The following is a 17451-nucleotide window of genomic DNA, read 5'->3' as shown; positions in this document are numbered from 1 at the left end:
TTTAAACCAAGTAATTTAGAACATCTCTTAAATAAACACATTTTGTTTTTCTTAGTCTTGTATTAAAGCAAATGATGGGGTATCAATGACCAGTCGCCATAATTAAATTAATTGCCTAAACTGATTGAATTCCTGATGCATTTTGTTTTTGAAAATACTCCGTAATTATCAAATACTGATTTTTAAATTGAACTAGGAATCGAATCCAAATGCTGAAATTTAAATTAAGTCACAAAGGCTAGTCTTAAAAAGTGAAATGCCCTTGGTCACCACACATTTCATCAAGTCAATTGTATTGGCAACATATCAGACTAAGAATTCCTTCACTACCGCTAAGCTTCTTGGAATATTTTAATAGGGGGGCCTTTGGCCACAGCAATTGATCGACCAGTCAGCTACATTACAATTATTTTTGGGCCTGATTACTGAATATTTATGTTATTTTCTGCGGATGTAGTTTTAGTAGTATGTCATTAAAGTTGCCCATGAATTGCTGTTCATTGAATATGTTTTCGCATCATATGATTTTTTGGCCCGTATTTACTTGATTGAACATTGAATTTCTTATTGCTTTCGAACCTTGTTAAAAAAAACCACGAGGATTTACTAGGATTTATTTTTATATACCCAAGTCAACCTTAGCAATTTTCATAGCTCTGGCCTCTCCTCATATCGAGTTAATCTTTCGCCTTTTACTAAAGATTACCGTGGGGAGGGGCACTTGATGAGTCTTAACAAATTTTTGAATGCCGAAAGGCAGACTAGTCTACACAATTGTTGTATGTTTTAATATTTCAAGATTACTTATCGAGATATTAATATTATATAGATACTATCTTACTTATCAAGATATTAGGGTTGTCAGACAAGTAACCCTGGAAAATGCAAGATAATTGAAGTCATTTATGAAAAAAAATCCAATCTTTTCAAAAATATAAAACAAGTTGTGAACTTATGGGCAAATAGTAAAAAGGGACAGTAATTGTGAAATATGGCACAACTTCCAGGGGTGTCTAAATAAGCTATGTTTATAGGGAAGTAGACGTGATTAGTGTTGTTAGTCGCCTAGTTGCCTACAGCCCTTCAGTTGACAAGTGGCTGGCTAGATGTTTGTTGTTATCTTTTGCAGATTACATCCAGGGAAGCTACTTTTCAGCGGGTAAAGGGATGCTCGAAGGCACTCTTGGTTTGGTGCAATAGTGTGCCAAGTCCTAGGCGCTCTTGACTCCCAAATCTCTTAGGGCCCTCATTCCTCCCTCGTTTAGGACCCGTATTTCCATTCCAGTTTAGGGGATTCCTCTAAAATGAGGAGTTTTGAGATCTTACAGGGGCAAATCCTTTCATTTGGGGACTCCATTGGTTTCTAGACACAATACTCAGTCTGGCGGGAGAACACGATCCAAGAGACAATTCTCTGTGTGAAGGGAAAAGAGAATCAACAGGCGATTCCCCATGGGAAGGGATACCAAGAAACGGGTCTGTGAGGAAGGAGAAGCCTGGAGCCTAAATGCAAATATAACACAAAATCCCTGTGATTTACCACCTCAAAGTTTTATCTTCGTTGATACATTCGGGGAGTCTGAAGTATGGCATTCTAACAGCTAAACTAATGATTCCTCGGTCTGAAATGAATGAAATACATTCTACAACATATTTTGGCACAAGGAATTGGTGTGGTCAGGACTGGCCCATTTTTCTTTTGCAGGCCTTCCTCCAGAACCGTCCTAAATTTTACACAAGTCTATTTTGCCTCCAGAGGGAGAAGACTTTGTGATGGGCCAATGGGCCTGTACGAAATTGGAAGGGAAATGATTCTTGTATTTATTTGTTAAGCCCTTAGATGGTGCAAAAGCGATTCAAGTCCCAGCTACATTTAGTCCTCTTTCGTTTCGTCTTAAAAAGTAACTATATCTGGATTTATTATCCTTAGAGCATAGCCACGTAATTTATTTAGGCTAAAAAGTAAAAGACAAAGCATTGCTCAAGAAATGTGAACAAAACTAACTCTTTCTACTAAGTCCTTCTAGCTTGACTTCATCTTATAGGACTTTTTTTTTTCATTTTTTTTGCTTTTCTACAGTGGTGTAATTTCGTCAAAATCCAAACTTGAAGGGGATGGAGGAGCAAAGATGGAACCCTTCGTCCAAAATAAAGTGAAAATAGCAGTAAAAACTAAAAAGAAGCCATTTGGTACCACAGAGGCACTATTTAGTACTCTAAAAGAGCTATAAATTTACTTAAAAAATAAGAAAAAAAAACAGATGTGTTTCTGTAGATCCTTAAATTTATAGGTTTATATTAGTTTAGACTCAATTTTGGAAGAAACTAAATTTCAGAAGGGGGTAGGGGAATGAGGTTTGGGGGAGGGGAAAAACAAGGTTTGGGAGGGGCAGTTGCACCTTCCAGCTCTATAACAAATTACGACCCTACTTTTCTATGGTTTCGAACCTTAGAGTTGTTTAATAAGCTTTGATCAAATTCTCCTATAAAAATGGAATTCTACTTGAAGGCCATCTATTCTTCAAGACAGTCTTCTGGGCTACATGGTTAGTAAGAAGATGGAATTATAGAATTACTCAAGTAAATGACAAATGAAAAGGACAAATACTTATACAATAAAGTAAGCAATCATTTATTTGATAAAGTCTTACTGTTTCGTGTATGTGTATCTTTCTTAGGTGATTGAAAATTCAGCTTTTGTTTCCATATTTGAAGCAAATTTAATAATGTCTTAATAAAACTTGCATTGTTACCATGTAGTATATATGGAAAACCAGTTGTTTTAATTCAGGGAAGGAAATTTTCTCTACAAGATGTTTTTCCTGCATTCCTCCTCTTAGATTCAAAATAATCTCTTCGTGGTATTATCATTGAAAAAGGGCTTGTTTTTTTTTTTTCTTTGTATTTTTGTTAAAGAAATTGAAAAGACAACGAGATTCCCCTGCCTGGAATCTGGAGAATACTGGATTTCGCCCCCTCTCCCCTTCCCCTTGGGCTGTGTGTTTACAAATCTATTTTGAGCAAGGAATACAAAAAAAAAAAAAAAAAAAAAAAAAAAAAAAAAAAAAAAAAAAAAAAAAAAAAAAAAAAATCGGAAACTTGTTTAAATGCATTGCGCTACGTTTTAACGAGTCGGACAAAAATATCGGGGATTAGCTCATTGGGTCCAGCCTTGTCCCCTAGTTTCCATGAATTTGGCGCTTTTGATCAATACCAGTGGTGTCGACTGGTGGATTGACAATTTTTATTGCAAATGAGGGTGTTTTTTGGGGTATTTTTGTAAAAGAAAGTAAAAAAAAAAAAAAAAAAAAAAAAACAAGAGAATTGTTCTCTCTGGATTTCGTAAAAAACTTTTCTCTGTCCCCCACCCCCTTAATTGCCTTGAATTAACGTTAATCATCAATGCTGGTTCCGATCATTGTCAGCTAAAGGGCCAAGAGAATATTATCTCTGATTTAAGGTGTTATCTTTTCTAATTTTGGCTTTTTGAGTGACAATTTTGTCCAAGTCTTGATTGGAAAATTTACCGTTTACCATTAAAATTTGGAGATAAACTTTGATATAATGGGAAATGTTTCGTACTGTTTACAAAAATCTAAAAACAAAGTGATAAGTTAATTGAATGTTATTTGAGAATTGCAACCGAAATAAATTTTGTGACAAACTTTGTTTCTCGTATTCTTATAAATGTTTTGACAATCCTTGTTAAAGTATCGCTTCTCGGCCTTTTGGCTAAGATCAAAGTGTAGTATCTGTTCTTATCAGCTTAATATCTGATACGGCCCCTACATGGGGCCCAGAATATTAAACTGATTTTTGGAAACCGGAGGGATGTCGGGGCTTGCTCCGCTCCCTTCACGCGTTGGCCCGGTATTGCAGTACCTCCGGGATCGGCGCACCCCTTTCGAGGGGAAACCAAAGTCCATGAACCCTAATTAATAGTGGGATAAATACGTTATTCAAAGAAGAGAGACCCTGCCGTTAGTTACTTATTCCTTGAATACATTGAAAATCATTTTTTTCCATATGAAAAAAAGAAGAAACACTGTATAAAATTTACAAAAATTAATGGTGAAAAAGCCAATGGGTAGACGCCATAATTAATTTAAAGTGCCCAAGCTGGATCCAAGTCCCCATGCATCTTTATGGAAAATAGTTTGTAATTATAAACTGCTGAAATTTAAATTGAGCCAATATTCGATAAAATGGCTGAAGCGATTGTTTTTGGCCTCAGGCGGCTTGGTTCTGCGGTCAGTTGTTGATAGTAGTAATGACTAAAGCCCCTCCCCCCTCCTCTATAATTGTTAGAGAGAAAATAATTGGCAAAGTCAGTAGAACGGTCACTGGGTTCTCAGAAATTAGAGTTTCAACTTTTCAGTCAAATTGATAAGAGAGTGAGAAACCCCTGATTTTCTTTTCTCAAAAAGGTAAACTTGCATTTAAACGATCTAGAGGCTTGCATATGAAAATGAAATGGGGCATTCCTATTTTCAAAAACAATTCAGAGACTTGATTCACTGCTCTGAAAAAAGTTTTGTAAAGCTGCATCTGTTTAATGAATTAGAGTTTCTGGGTGGCATTCAAAGCAACCGGATTTATGTCGAAAGACATTAGTAAAATGTTAGTTTTCAATAATTCATACTTACCTGGCTGGGAGCTGCCTTGATCATGAAGGAGGCGCTCCCAGGGTGAGGCCTTTCCATTGCACTTCGGATTGGCTGACCCCTGTGATTACCCCAAATGGGGGTAACTCAACAGCGTAATTTTTGGTAGTGGGGGACTGCGTTCGCGCGGACCCCTGTCCACACATTGAATAGGTTTCTTCCTTTGAGCCCGCTCTATGTTGCAATTTTGTGAATTGAAAGGAAAAAGTATGAAAAATGATTATGTTTAAACCAAGTAATTTAGAACATCTCTTAAATAAACACATTTTGTTTTTCTTAGTCTTGTATTAAAGCAAATGATGGGGTATCAATGACCAGTCGCCATAATTAAATTAAATTGCCTAAACTGATTGAATTCCTGATGCATTTTGTTTTTGAAAATACTCCGTAATTATCAAATACTGATTTTTAAATTGAACTAGGAATCGAATCCAAATGCTGAAATTTAAATTAAGTCACAAAGGCTAGTCTTAAAAAGTGAAATGCCCTTGGTCACCACACATTTCATCAAGTCAATTGTATTGGCAACATATCAGACTAAGAATTCCTTCACTACCGCTAAGCTTCTTGGAATATTTTAATAGGGGGGCCTTTGGCCACAGCAATTGATCGACCAGTCAGCTACATTACAATTATTTTTGGGCCTGATTACTGAATATTTATGTTATTTTCTGCGGATGTAGTTTTAGTAGTATGTCATTAAAGTTGCCCATGAATTGCTGTTCATTGAATATGTTTTCGCATCATATGATTTTTTGGCCCGTATTTACTTGATTGAACATTGAATTTCTTATTGCTTTCGAACCTTGTTAAAAAAAACCACGAGGATTTACTAGGATTTATTTTTATATACCCAAGTCAACCTTAGCAATTTTCATAGCTCTGGCCTCTCCTCATATCGAGTTAATCTTTCGCCTTTTACTAAAGATTACCGTGGGGAGGGGCACTTGATGAGTCTTAACAAATTTTTGAATGCCGAAAGGCAGACTAGTCTACACAATTGTTGTATGTTTTAATATTTCAAGATTACTTATCGAGATATTAATATTATATAGATACTATCTTACTTATCAAGATATTAGGGTTGTCAGACAAGTAACCCTGGAAAATGCAAGATAATTGAAGTCATTTATGAAAAAAATCCAATCTTTTCAAAAATATAAAACAAGTTGTGAACTTATGGGCAAATAGTAAAAAGGGACAGTAATTGTGAAATATGGCACAACTTCCAGGGGTGTCTAAATAAGCTATGTTTATAGGGAAGTAGACGTGATTAGTGTTGTTAGTCGCCTAGTTGCCTACAGCCCTTCAGTTGACAAGTGGCTGGCTAGATGTTTGTTGTTATCTTTTGCAGATTACATCCAGGGAAGCTACTTTTCAGCGGGTAAAGGGATGCTCGAAGGCACTCTTGGTTTGGTGCAATAGTGTGCCAAGTCCTAGGCGCTCTTGACTCCCAAATCTCTTAGGGCCCTCATTCCTCCCTCGTTTAGGACCCGTATTTCCATTCAGTTTAGGGGATTCCTCTAAAATGAGGAGTTTTGAGATCTTACAGGGGCAAATCCTTTCATTTGGGGACTCCATTGGTTTCTAGACACAATACTCAGTCTGGCGGGAGAACACGATCCAAGAGACAATTCTCTGTGTGAAGGGAAAAGAGAATCAACAGGCGATTCCCCATGGGAAGGGATACCAAGAAACGGGTCTGTGAGGAAGGAGAAGCCTGGAGCCTAAATGCAAATATAACACAAAATCCCTGTGATTTACCACCTCAAAGTTTTATCTTCGTTGATACATTCGGGGAGTCTGAAGTATGGCATTCTAACAGCTAAACTAATGATTCCTCGGTCTGAAATGAATGAAATACATTCTACAACATATTTTGGCACAAGGAATTGGTGTGGTCAGGACTGGCCCATTTTTCTTTTGCAGGCCTTCCTCCAGAACCGTCCTAAATTTACACAAGTCTATTTTGCCTCCAGAGGGAGAAGACTTTGTGATGGGCCAATGGGCCTGTACGAAATTGGAAGGGAAATGATTCTTGTATTTATTTGTTAAGCCCTTAGATGGTGCAAAAGCGATTCAAGTCCCAGCTACATTTAGTCCTCTTTCGTTTCGTCTTAAAAAGTAACTATATCTGGATTTATTATCCTTAGAGCATAGCCACGTAATTTATTTAGGCTAAAAAGTAAAAGACAAAGCATTGCTCAAGAAATGTGAACAAAACTAACTCTTTCTACTAAGTCCTTCTAGCTTGACTTCATCTTATAGGACTTTTTTTTTCATTTTTTTTGCTTTTCTACAGTGGTGTAATTTCGTCAAAATCCAAACTTGAAGGGGATGGAGGAGCAAAGATGGAACCCTTCGTCCAAAATAAAGTGAAAATAGCAGTAAAAACTAAAAAGAAGCCATTTGGTACCACAGAGGCACTATTTAGTACTCTAAAAGAGCTATAAATTTACTTTAAAAAATAAGAAAAAAAAACAGATGTGTTTCTGTAGATCCTTAAATTTATAGGTTTATATTAGTTTAGACTCAATTTTGGAAGAAACTAAATTTCAGAAGGGGGTAGGGGAATGAGGTTTGGGGGAGGGGAAAAACAAGGTTTGGGAGGGGCAGTTGCACCTTCCAGCTCTATAACAAATTACGACCCTACTTTTCTATGGTTTCGAACCTTAGAGTTGTTTAATAAGCTTTGATCAAATTCTCCTATAAAAATGGAATTCTACTTGAAGGCCATCTATTCTTCAAGACAGTCTTCTGGGCTACATGGTTAGTAAGAAGATGGAATTATAGAATTACTCAAGTAAATGACAAATGAAAAGGACAAATACTTATACAATAAAGTAAGCAATCATTTATTTGATAAAGTCTTACTGTTTCGTGTATGTGTATCTTTCTTAGGTGATTGAAAATTCAGCTTTTGTTTCCATATTTGAAGCAAATTTAATAATGTCTTAATAAAACTTGCATTGTTACCATGTAGTATATATGGAAAACCAGTTGTTTTAATTCAGGGAAGGAAATTTTCTCTACAAGATGTTTTTCCTGCATTCCTCCTCTTAGATTCAAAATAATCTCTTCGTGGTATTATCATTGAAAAAGGGCTTGTTTTTTTTTTTTCTTTGTATTTTTGTTAAAGAAATTGAAAAGACAACGAGATTCCCCTGCCTGGAATCTGGAGAATACTGGATTTCGCCCCCTCTCCCCTTCCCCTTGGGCTGTGTGTTTACAAATCTATTTTGAGCAAGGAATACAAAAAAAAAAAAAAAAAAAAAAAAAAAAAAAAAAAAAAAAAAAAAAAAAAAAAAAAAAAAAAAAAAATCGGAAACTTGTTTAAATGCATTGCGCTACGTTTTAACGAGTCGGACAAAAATATCGGGGATTAGCTCATTGGGTCCAGCCTTGTCCCCTAGTTTCCATGAATTTGGCGCTTTTGATCAATACCAGTGGTGTCGACTGGTGGATTGACAATTTTTATTGCAAATGAGGGTGTTTTTTGGGGTATTTTTGTAAAAGAAAGTAAAAAAAAAAAAAAAAAAAAAAAACAAGAGAATTGTTCTCTCTGGATTTCGTAAAAAACTTTTCTCTGTCCCCCACCCCCTTAATTGCCTTGAATTAACGTTAATCATCAATGCTGGTTCCGATCATTGTCAGCTAAAGGGCCAAGAGAATATTATCTCTGATTTAAGGTGTTATCTTTTCTAATTTTGGCTTTTTGAGTGACAATTTTGTCCAAGTCTTGATTGGAAAATTTACCGTTTACCATTAAAATTTGGAGATAAACTTTGATATAATGGGAAATGTTTCGTACTGTTTACAAAAATCTAAAAACAAAGTGATAAGTTAATTGAATGTTATTTGAGAATTGCAACCGAAATAAATTTTGTGACAAACTTTGTTTCTCGTATTCTTATAAATGTTTTGACAATCCTTGTTAAAGTATCGCTTCTCGGCCTTTTGGCTAAGATCAAAGTGTAGTATCTGTTCTTATCAGCTTAATATCTGATACGGCCCCTACATGGGGCCCAGAATATTAAACTGATTTTTGGAAACCGGAGGGATGTCGGGGCTTGCTCCGCTCCCTTCACGCGTTGGCCCGGTATTGCAGTACCTCCGGGATCGGCGCACCCCTTTCGAGGGGAAACCAAAGTCCATGAACCCTAATTAATAGTGGGATAAATACGTTATTCAAAGAAGAGAGACCCTGCCGTTAGTTACTTATTCCTTGAATACATTGAAAATCATTTTTTTCCATGTGAAAAAAAGAAGAAACACTGTATAAAATTTACAAAAATTAATGGTGAAAAAGCCAATGGGTAGACGCCATAATTAATTTAAAGTGCCCAAGCTGGATCCAAGTCCCCATGCATCTTTATGGAAAATAGTTTGTAATTATAAACTGCTGAAATTTAAATTGAGCCAATATTCGATAAAATGGCTGAAGCGATTGTTTTTGGCCTCAGGCGGCTTGGTTCTGCGGTCAGTTGTTGATAGTAGTAATGACTAAAGCCCCTCCCCCCTCCTCTATAATTGTTAGAGAGAAAATAATTGGCAAAGTCAGTAGAACGGTCACTGGGTTCTCAGAAATTAGAGTTTCAACTTTTCAGTCAAATTGATAAGAGAGTGAGAAACCCCTGATTTTCTTTTCTCAAAAAGGTAAACTTGCATTTAAACGATCTAGAGGCTTGCATATGAAAATGAAATGGGGCATTCCTATTTTCAAAAACAATTCAGAGACTTGATTCACTGCTGTGAAAAAAGTTTTGTAAAGCTGCATCTGTTTAATGAATTAGAGTTTCTGGGTGGCATTCAAAGCAACCGGATTTATGTCGAAAGACATTAGTAAAATGTTAGTTTTCAATAATTCATACTTACCTGGCTGGGGAGCTGCCTTGATCATGAAGGAGGCGCTCCCAGGGTGAGGCCTTTCCATTGCACTTCGGATTGGCTGACCCCTGTGATTACCCCAAATGGGGGTAACTCAACAGCGTAATTTTTGGTAGTGGGGGACTGCGTTCGCGCGGACCCCTGTCCACACATTGAATAGGTTTCTTCCTTTGAGCCCGCTCTATGTTGCAATTTTGTGAATTGAAAGGAAAAAGTATGTAAATTGATTATGTTTAAACCAAGTAATTTAGAACATCTCTTAAATAAACACATTTTGTTTTTCTTAGTCTTGTATTAAAGCAAATGATGGGGTATCAATGACCAGTCGCCATAATTAAATTAAATTGCCTAAACTGATTGAATTCCTGATGCATTTTGTTTTTGAAAATACTCCGTAATTATCAAATACTGATTTTTAAATTGAACTAGGAATCGAATCCAAATGCTGAAATTTAAATTAAGTCACAAAGGCTAGTCTTAAAAAGTGAAATGCCCTTGGTCACCACACATTTCATCAAGTCAATTGTATTGGCAACATATCAGACTAAGAATTCCTTCACTACCGCTAAGCTTCTTGGAATATTTTAATAGGGGGGCCTTTGGCCACAGCAATTGATCGACCAGTCAGCTACATTACAATTATTTTTGGGCCTGATTACTGAATATTTATGTTATTTTCTGCGGATGTAGTTTTAGTAGTATGTCATTAAAGTTGCCCATGAATTGCTGTTCATTGAATATGTTTTCGCATCATATGATTTTTTGGCCCGTATTTACTTGATTGAACATTGAATTTCTTATTGCTTTCGAACCTTGTTAAAAAAAACCACGAGGATTTACTAGGATTTATTTTTATATACCCAAGTCAACCTTAGCAATTTTCATAGCTCTGGCCTCTCCTCATATCGAGTTAATCTTTCGCCTTTTACTAAAGATTACCGTGGGGAGGGGCACTTGATGAGTCTTAACAAATTTTTGAATGCCGAAAGGCAGACTAGTCTACACAATTGTTGTATGTTTTAATATTTCAAGATTACTTATCGAGATATTAATATTATATAGATACTATCTTACTTATCAAGATATTAGGGTTGTCAGACAAGTAACCCTGGAAAATGCAAGATAATTGAAGTCATTTATGAAAAAAAATCCAATCTTTTCAAAAATATAAAACAAGTTGTGAACTTATGGGCAAATAGTAAAAAGGGACAGTAATTGTGAAATATGGCACAACTTCCAGGGGTGTCTAAATAAGCTATGTTTATAGGGAAGTAGACGTGATTAGTGTTGTTAGTCGCCTAGTTGCCTACAGCCCTTCAGTTGACAAGTGGCTGGCTAGATGTTTGTTGTTATCTTTTGCAGATTACATCCAGGGAAGCTACTTTTCAGCGGGTAAAGGGATGCTCGAAGGCACTCTTGGTTTGGTGCAATAGTGTGCCAAGTCCTAGGCGCTCTTGACTCCCAAATCTCTTAGGGCCCTCATTCCTCCCTCGTTTAGGACCCGTATTTCCATTCCAGTTTAGGGGATTCCTCTAAAATGAGGAGTTTTGAGATCTTACAGGGGCAAATCCTTTCATTTGGGGACTCCATTGGTTTCTAGACACAATACTCAGTCTGGCGGGAGAACACGATCCAAGAGACAATTCTCTGTGTGAAGGGAAAAGAGAATCAACAGGCGATTCCCCATGGGAAGGGATACCAAGAAACGGGTCTGTGAGGAAGGAGAAGCCTGGAGCCTAAATGCAAATATAACACAAAATCCCTGTGATTTACCACCTCAAAGTTTTATCTTCGTTGATACATTCGGGGAGTCTGAAGTATGGCATTCTAACAGCTAAACTAATGATTCCTCGGTCTGAAATGAATGAAATACATTCTACAACATATTTTGGCACAAGGAATTGGTGTGGTCAGGACTGGCCCATTTTTCTTTTGCAGGCCTTCCTCCAGAACCGTCCTAAATTTTACACAAGTCTATTTTGCCTCCAGAGGGAGAAGACTTTGTGATGGGCCAATGGGCCTGTACGAAATTGGAAGGGAAATGATTCTTGTATTTATTTGTTAAGCCCTTAGATGGTGCAAAAGCGATTCAAGTCCCAGCTACATTTAGTCCTCTTTCGTTTCGTCTTAAAAAGTAACTATATCTGGATTTATTATCCTTAGAGCATAGCCACGTAATTTATTTAGGCTAAAAAGTAAAAGACAAAGCATTGCTCAAGAAATGTGAACAAAACTAACTCTTTCTACTAAGTCCTTCTAGCTTGACTTCATCTTATAGGACTTTTTTTTTTCATTTTTTTTGCTTTTCTACAGTGGTGTAATTTCGTCAAAATCCAAACTTGAAGGGGATGGAGGAGCAAAGATGGAACCCTTCGTCCAAAATAAAGTGAAAATAGCAGTAAAAACTAAAAAGAAGCCATTTGGTACCACAGAGGCACTATTTAGTACTCTAAAAGAGCTATAAATTTACTTTAAAAAATAAGAAAAAAAAACAGATGTGTTTCTGTAGATCCTTAAATTTATAGGTTTATATTAGTTTAGACTCAATTTTGGAAGAAACTAAATTTCAGAAGGGGGTAGGGGAATGAGGTTTGGGGGAGGGGAAAAACAAGGTTTGGGAGGGGCAGTTGCACCTTCCAGCTCTATAACAAATTACGACCCTACTTTTCTATGGTTTCGAACCTTAGAGTTGTTTAATAAGCTTTGATCAAATTCTCCTATAAAAATGGAATTCTACTTGAAGGCCATCTATTCTTCAAGACAGTCTTCTGGGCTACATGGTTAGTAAGAAGATGGAATTATAGAATTACTCAAGTAAATGACAAATGAAAAGGACAAATACTTATACAATAAAGTAAGCAATCATTTATTTGATAAAGTCTTACTGTTTCGTGTATGTGTATCTTTCTTAGGTGATTGAAAATTCAGCTTTTGTTTCCATATTTGAAGCAAATTTAATAATGTCTTAATAAAACTTGCATTGTTACCATGTAGTATATATGGAAAACCAGTTGTTTTAATTCAGGGAAGGAAATTTTCTCTACAAGATGTTTTTCCTGCATTCCTCCTCTTAGATTCAAAATAATCTCTTCGTGGTAATATCATTGAAAAAGGGCTTGTTTTTTTTTTTTTTTTTTTTCTTTGTAGTTTTGTTAAAGAAATTGAAAAGACAACGAGATTCCCCTGCCTGGAATCTGGAGAATACTGGATTTCGCCCCCTCTCCCCTTCCCCTTGGGCTGTGTGTTTACAAATCTATTTTGAGCAAGGAATACAAAAAAAAAAAAAAAAAAAAAAAAAAAAAAAAAAAAAAAAAAAAAAAAAAAATCGGAAACTTGTTTAAATGCATTGCGCTACGTTTTAACGAGTCGGACAAAAATATCGAGGATTAGCTCATTGGGTTCAGCCTTGTCCCCTAGTTTCCATGAATTTGGCGCTTTTGATCAATACCAGTGGTGTCGACTGGTGGATTGACAATTTTTATTGCAATTGAGGGTGTTTTTTGGGGTATTTTTGTAAAAGAAAGTAAAAAAACAAAACAAAAAAAAACAAGAGAATTGTTCTCTCTGGATTTCGTAAAAAACTTTTCTCTGTCCCCCACCCCCTTAATTGCCTTGAATTAACGTTATTCATCAATGCTGGTTCCGATCATTGTCAGCTAAAGGGCCAAGAGAATATTATCTCTGATTTAAGGTGTTATCTTTTCTAATTTTGGCTTTTTGAGTGACAATTTTGTCCAAGTCTTGATTGGAAAATTTACCGTTTACCATTAAAATTTGGAGATAAACTTTGATATAATGGGAAATGTTTCGTACTGTTTACAAAAATCTAAAAACAAAGTGATAAGTTAATTGAATGTTATTTGAGAATTGCAACCGAAATAAATTTTGTGACAAACTTTGTTACTCGTATTCTTATAATTGTTTTGACAATCCTTGTTAAATTATCGCTTCTCGGCCTTTTGGCTAAGATCAAAGCGTAGTATCTGTTCTTATCAGCTTAATATCTGATACGGTCCCTACATGGGGCCCAGAATATTAAACTGATTTTTGGAAACCGGAGGGATGTCGGGGCTTGCTCCGCTCCCTTCACGCGTTGGCCCGGTATTGCAGTACCGCCGGGATCGGTGCACCCCTTTCGAGGGGAAACCAAAGTCCATGAACCCTAATTAATAGTGGGATAAATACGTTATTCAAAGAAGAGAGACCCTGCCGTTAGTTACTTATTCCTTGAATACATTGAAAATCATTTTTTTCCATATGAAAAAAAGAAGAAACACTGTATAAAATTTACAAAAATTAATGGTGAAAAAGCCAATGGGTAGACGCCATAATTAATTTAAAGTGCCCAAGCTGGATCCAAGTCCCCATGCATCTTTATGGAAAATAGTTTGTAATTATAAACCAATATTCGATAAAATGGCTGAAGCGATTGTTTTTGGCCTCAGGCGGCTTGGTTCTGCGGTCAGTTGTTGATAGTAGTAATGACTAAAGCCCCTCCCCCCTCCTCTATAATTGTTAGAGAGAAAATAATTGGCAAAGTCAGTAGAACGGTCACTGGGTTCTCAGAAATTAGAGTTTCAACTTTTCAGTCAAATTGATAAGAGAGTGAGAAACCCCTGATTTTCTTTTCTCAAAAAGGTAAACTTGCATTTAAACGATCTAGAGGCTTGCATATGAAAATGAAATGGGGCATTCCTATTTTCAAAAACAATTCAGAGACTTGATTCACTGCTGTGAAAAAAGTTTTGTAAAGCTGCATCTGTTTAATGAATTAGAGTTTCTGGGTGGCATTCAAAGCAACCGGATTTATGTCGAAAGACATTAGTAAAATGTTAGTTTTCAATAATTCATACTTACCTGGCTGGGGAGCTGCCTTGATCATGAAGGAGGCGCTCCCAGGGTGAGGCCTTTCCATTGCTCTTCGGATTGGCTGACCCCTGTGATTACCCTAAATGGGGGTAACTCAACAGCGTAATTTTTGGTAGTGGGGGACTGCGTTCGCGCGGACCCCTGTCCACACATTGAATAGGTTTCTTCCTTTGAGCCCGCTCTATGTTGCAATTTTGTGAATTGAAAGGAAAAAGTATGTAAATTGATAATGTTTAAACCAAGTAATTTAGAACATCTCTTAAATAAACACATTTTGTTTTTCTTAGTCTTGTATTAAAGCAAATGATGGGGTATCAATGACCAGTCGCCATAATTAAATTAAATTGCCTAAACTGATTGAATTCCTGATGCATTTTGTTTTTGAAAATACTCCGTAATTATCAAATACTGATTTTTAAATTGAACTAGGAATCGAATCCAAATGCTGAAATTTAAATTAAGTCACAAAGGCTAGTCTTAAAAAGTGAAATGCCCTTGGTCACCACACATTTCATCAAGTCAATTGTATTGGCAACATATCAGACTAAGAATTCCTTCACTACCGCTAAGCTTCTAATTCCTCCCTCGTTTAGGACCCGTATTTTTCTTCTTCATTTATTTGCTGCCACTTTATCTGTAATTTTGTCGTCCGTTCTTCCCAGATTTAATGGAATAGGTGCATGATTTTGCGGCCAGAGGATAGGAGGTAATTCCCTCTAGCTTTGAAAAATTAAGTTTTCTTTATGTGGAGCCAGTGGTTATCAGACTTGGGGGAAATCTCCCAGGTTTGATAAGATATAATCTTTTTAACTGTAAAATATGATTTTCCATTTATGAGACTAAAACATTAAAATAATGCTCCTTTCGTTCATGTTGATAAAACTTTTTTCGTATATTCGCAAAGAAAATGGAAGATTAATTCAAAAAGAAATTAATTTAATGAATTGATTTATTTAATTAAGTGATTAGTTTAATCAATTTAAAAAAAGAAACCTAATCCTTAAGAGCATCCCATCATTGCAACAGAAAGAAAACTGTTGGACAAATATATTGTTTAAAAATAATTTAAAAAAGGTAGATCAAATGGAAGCAAACTTTAAAATCTGATTAATTAAAAAGCAATTGTTAAAATGAGAATTTTATTAAAATTTTTCTTGCAGTTTTGTATACATCCTAAAGAACATATTGAACATGTTCCCTAGTCATTTGTAACTGTTTACGTTCACATTATTTTTCTTTACTATTTATTTCATTTTTTAGTATTAATTTTTTACTCTATTTATTTTTCACTTTTTTTAAACTTTTTATTTTTCACTTGATTATTATAAGCAGTGGTTTCTATTTTTGAAAATGTAGCATGGTTCCAAAATGTATTTTTCTAAAAATCAAACTCTAGGGGTGCCAATTGGTGATTTTTGTTTACAAATCTTTAATGGAAAATACAAAACAAAGACATTTTTTACTGAAACTACCTCCAAAAAAAGGTGTTTTTCAAATTATATGGGGGGGGGTCCTTGTTTAGTTCAAGTTACAAAATATCCTTGGAATTTTAACCAAACTATTGCCAAATTATTTGGAGTGTATCTTTATATATCGCAAGTAATTTTTACTGGAGGGAATTTTTTGCGTGGAATTATTTTTTACGTCTAATGTTTCTGCTTCAGATAAGAAAACATTAATAAAGTCTGGATTTTAATGCTAATGCTAAACCCTAAAATTAGTTTTTTTATAATTTTCTAATAAGTTTCTTGTCCTTTTTTTTAATGAATCAGCAGTATTGCTAGCGTAATTATGACACCAATCTTACGGAATAATTCCCATCGAACTTAAATTTGTGCCCTGATCTCATTTGGGGAAACATTTGACAGGTAATAACATAGCTATGGTTTTGATTATGTCAATGGACTATCAAACCGGGTTGACACAATACAGACCCGCTGGAATTAACTCTGGAATAGAGGAGGGGGGATTTAGATAAAAGTCCGAATAGGGGAATTGGCTTTAAAAAAGAAAAGAAAATGTCTGTTCAATTCGTTGGAATAGGATAACTTGACTTCATCGTGGATTGTTTATGTGGATAGTTTATCCACTCAAAACACGTACAGTATTTTATAAAATGCAAATGATGTATTAAACTTTTGAAGGATCCGATTTTCAATATGATATAGCTAGTCCGAGTAAGAAGTAGACACATAATAATTTATTGTACACAATAAAACACACACACAATACATAAAATATACAACTTAAATAAAATATATACATAAATATAGTTTCCTTGTGAGAAATTCAGGAATGCTGGAGGGGAACCTTGTAAAGAAAAAGGATATTAACGATTTGCACAAATGAAAATGAAATTAAGAGAGCTATTGCGGAAAAAGGGGGTTACATTCTATTTGCCAATCTTGGTAATTACATTCCGATGGTGGGCAAACAAAGGTGTTATCGAAAACAGATTTAGACATGTTTTGCAATTGTTGACATTTCTATATTCCTGAATTTTTCACAAATAAATTATATTTATGTATATATTTTACTTATTTTGTGTATTTTATGCATTTTGTGTCTTTTATTGTGTACAATAAATTATTATATGTCTACTTCTTACTCCAACTAGCTAAACCATATCAGAAGCCAGGAAAAACCTAGACCTATTCTTAGAATTTTTTTTTTCTTTTAGAAATTTTGCACCGCCTCGCACTCCTCAAGAAATTTTGTCCGAGTTATAAAAATCGCACATAAACAAAATTTTGATGCGTTTTGAAGTTTTTTATTGTACCTTCCCCACACAACAAAAATTCTTGATGCACCTTCATAGACATGAGAGATTAATTGAAACAAGGTGGATTTTTTCTTTTTGTTTTTTATAATAGTGTCATTTTTAGCCCACTTTGCGCTCGTAATTAACAGATACACACCCATCAATCAAGACTGTTTTTGCTTAGCTATCCTCATATTAGCACTAATCAAATTGCATTCATTAGCAATATTTACGTGTCAGCAGGTAGAATAACTAATTGTCTATTTTCCA

The 17451-nt window shown here is 35.4% G+C and overlaps 2 long non-coding RNA genes and 9 other non-coding genes across 11 annotated transcripts in view; all 11 read left to right on the top strand.

Annotated features, from left to right (window-relative positions):
• Positions 1-3895, top strand: part of LOC136035229 (uncharacterized) — a 4842-nt gene extending 947 nt beyond the window's left edge. The window contains exon 2 of the long non-coding RNA XR_010619369.1: positions 2510-3895. This is a non-coding gene — a long non-coding RNA (uncharacterized LOC136035229). The remainder of the gene's footprint in view (positions 1-2509) is intronic.
• On the top strand, positions 653-768 carry LOC136035938 (U5 spliceosomal RNA). The gene has a single exon (XR_010619581.1). It is a non-coding gene; the product is annotated as a U5 spliceosomal RNA (small nuclear RNA).
• LOC136035906 (U2 spliceosomal RNA) lies at positions 3713-3904 on the top strand. The gene has a single exon (XR_010619554.1). It is a non-coding gene; the product is annotated as a U2 spliceosomal RNA (small nuclear RNA).
• A 734-nt stretch (positions 3905-4638) lies between these two features.
• On the top strand, positions 4639-4801 carry LOC136035891 (U1 spliceosomal RNA). Its single transcript, XR_010619541.1, has one exon. It is a non-coding gene; the product is annotated as a U1 spliceosomal RNA (small nuclear RNA).
• Positions 4802-5542: 741 nt separating this feature from the next.
• LOC136035937 (U5 spliceosomal RNA) lies at positions 5543-5658 on the top strand. Its single transcript, XR_010619580.1, has one exon. It is a non-coding gene; the product is annotated as a U5 spliceosomal RNA (small nuclear RNA).
• Positions 5659-6624: 966 nt separating this feature from the next.
• On the top strand, positions 6625-14738 carry LOC136035228 (uncharacterized). Its single transcript, XR_010619368.1, has 2 exons — positions 6625-7507; positions 12295-14738. It is a non-coding gene; the product is annotated as an uncharacterized LOC136035228 (long non-coding RNA).
• Positions 8606-8797, top strand: LOC136035905 (U2 spliceosomal RNA). The gene has a single exon (XR_010619553.1). It is a non-coding gene; the product is annotated as a U2 spliceosomal RNA (small nuclear RNA).
• On the top strand, positions 9532-9695 carry LOC136035935 (U1 spliceosomal RNA). Its single transcript, XR_010619578.1, has one exon. It is a non-coding gene; the product is annotated as a U1 spliceosomal RNA (small nuclear RNA).
• LOC136035936 (U5 spliceosomal RNA) lies at positions 10437-10552 on the top strand. Its single transcript, XR_010619579.1, has one exon. It is a non-coding gene; the product is annotated as a U5 spliceosomal RNA (small nuclear RNA).
• On the top strand, positions 13495-13686 carry LOC136035911 (U2 spliceosomal RNA). The gene has a single exon (XR_010619558.1). It is a non-coding gene; the product is annotated as a U2 spliceosomal RNA (small nuclear RNA).
• On the top strand, positions 14401-14564 carry LOC136035890 (U1 spliceosomal RNA). The gene has a single exon (XR_010619540.1). It is a non-coding gene; the product is annotated as a U1 spliceosomal RNA (small nuclear RNA).
• Positions 14739-17451: the final 2713 nt, after the last annotated feature.

The sequence above is a fragment of the Artemia franciscana genome, chromosome 14, assembly GCF_032884065.1.
Source record: "Artemia franciscana chromosome 14, ASM3288406v1, whole genome shotgun sequence".
Lineage (NCBI taxonomy): Eukaryota > Metazoa > Arthropoda > Branchiopoda > Anostraca > Artemiidae > Artemia > Artemia franciscana.
This window is presented reverse-complemented; position numbering and strand designations above follow the sequence as displayed.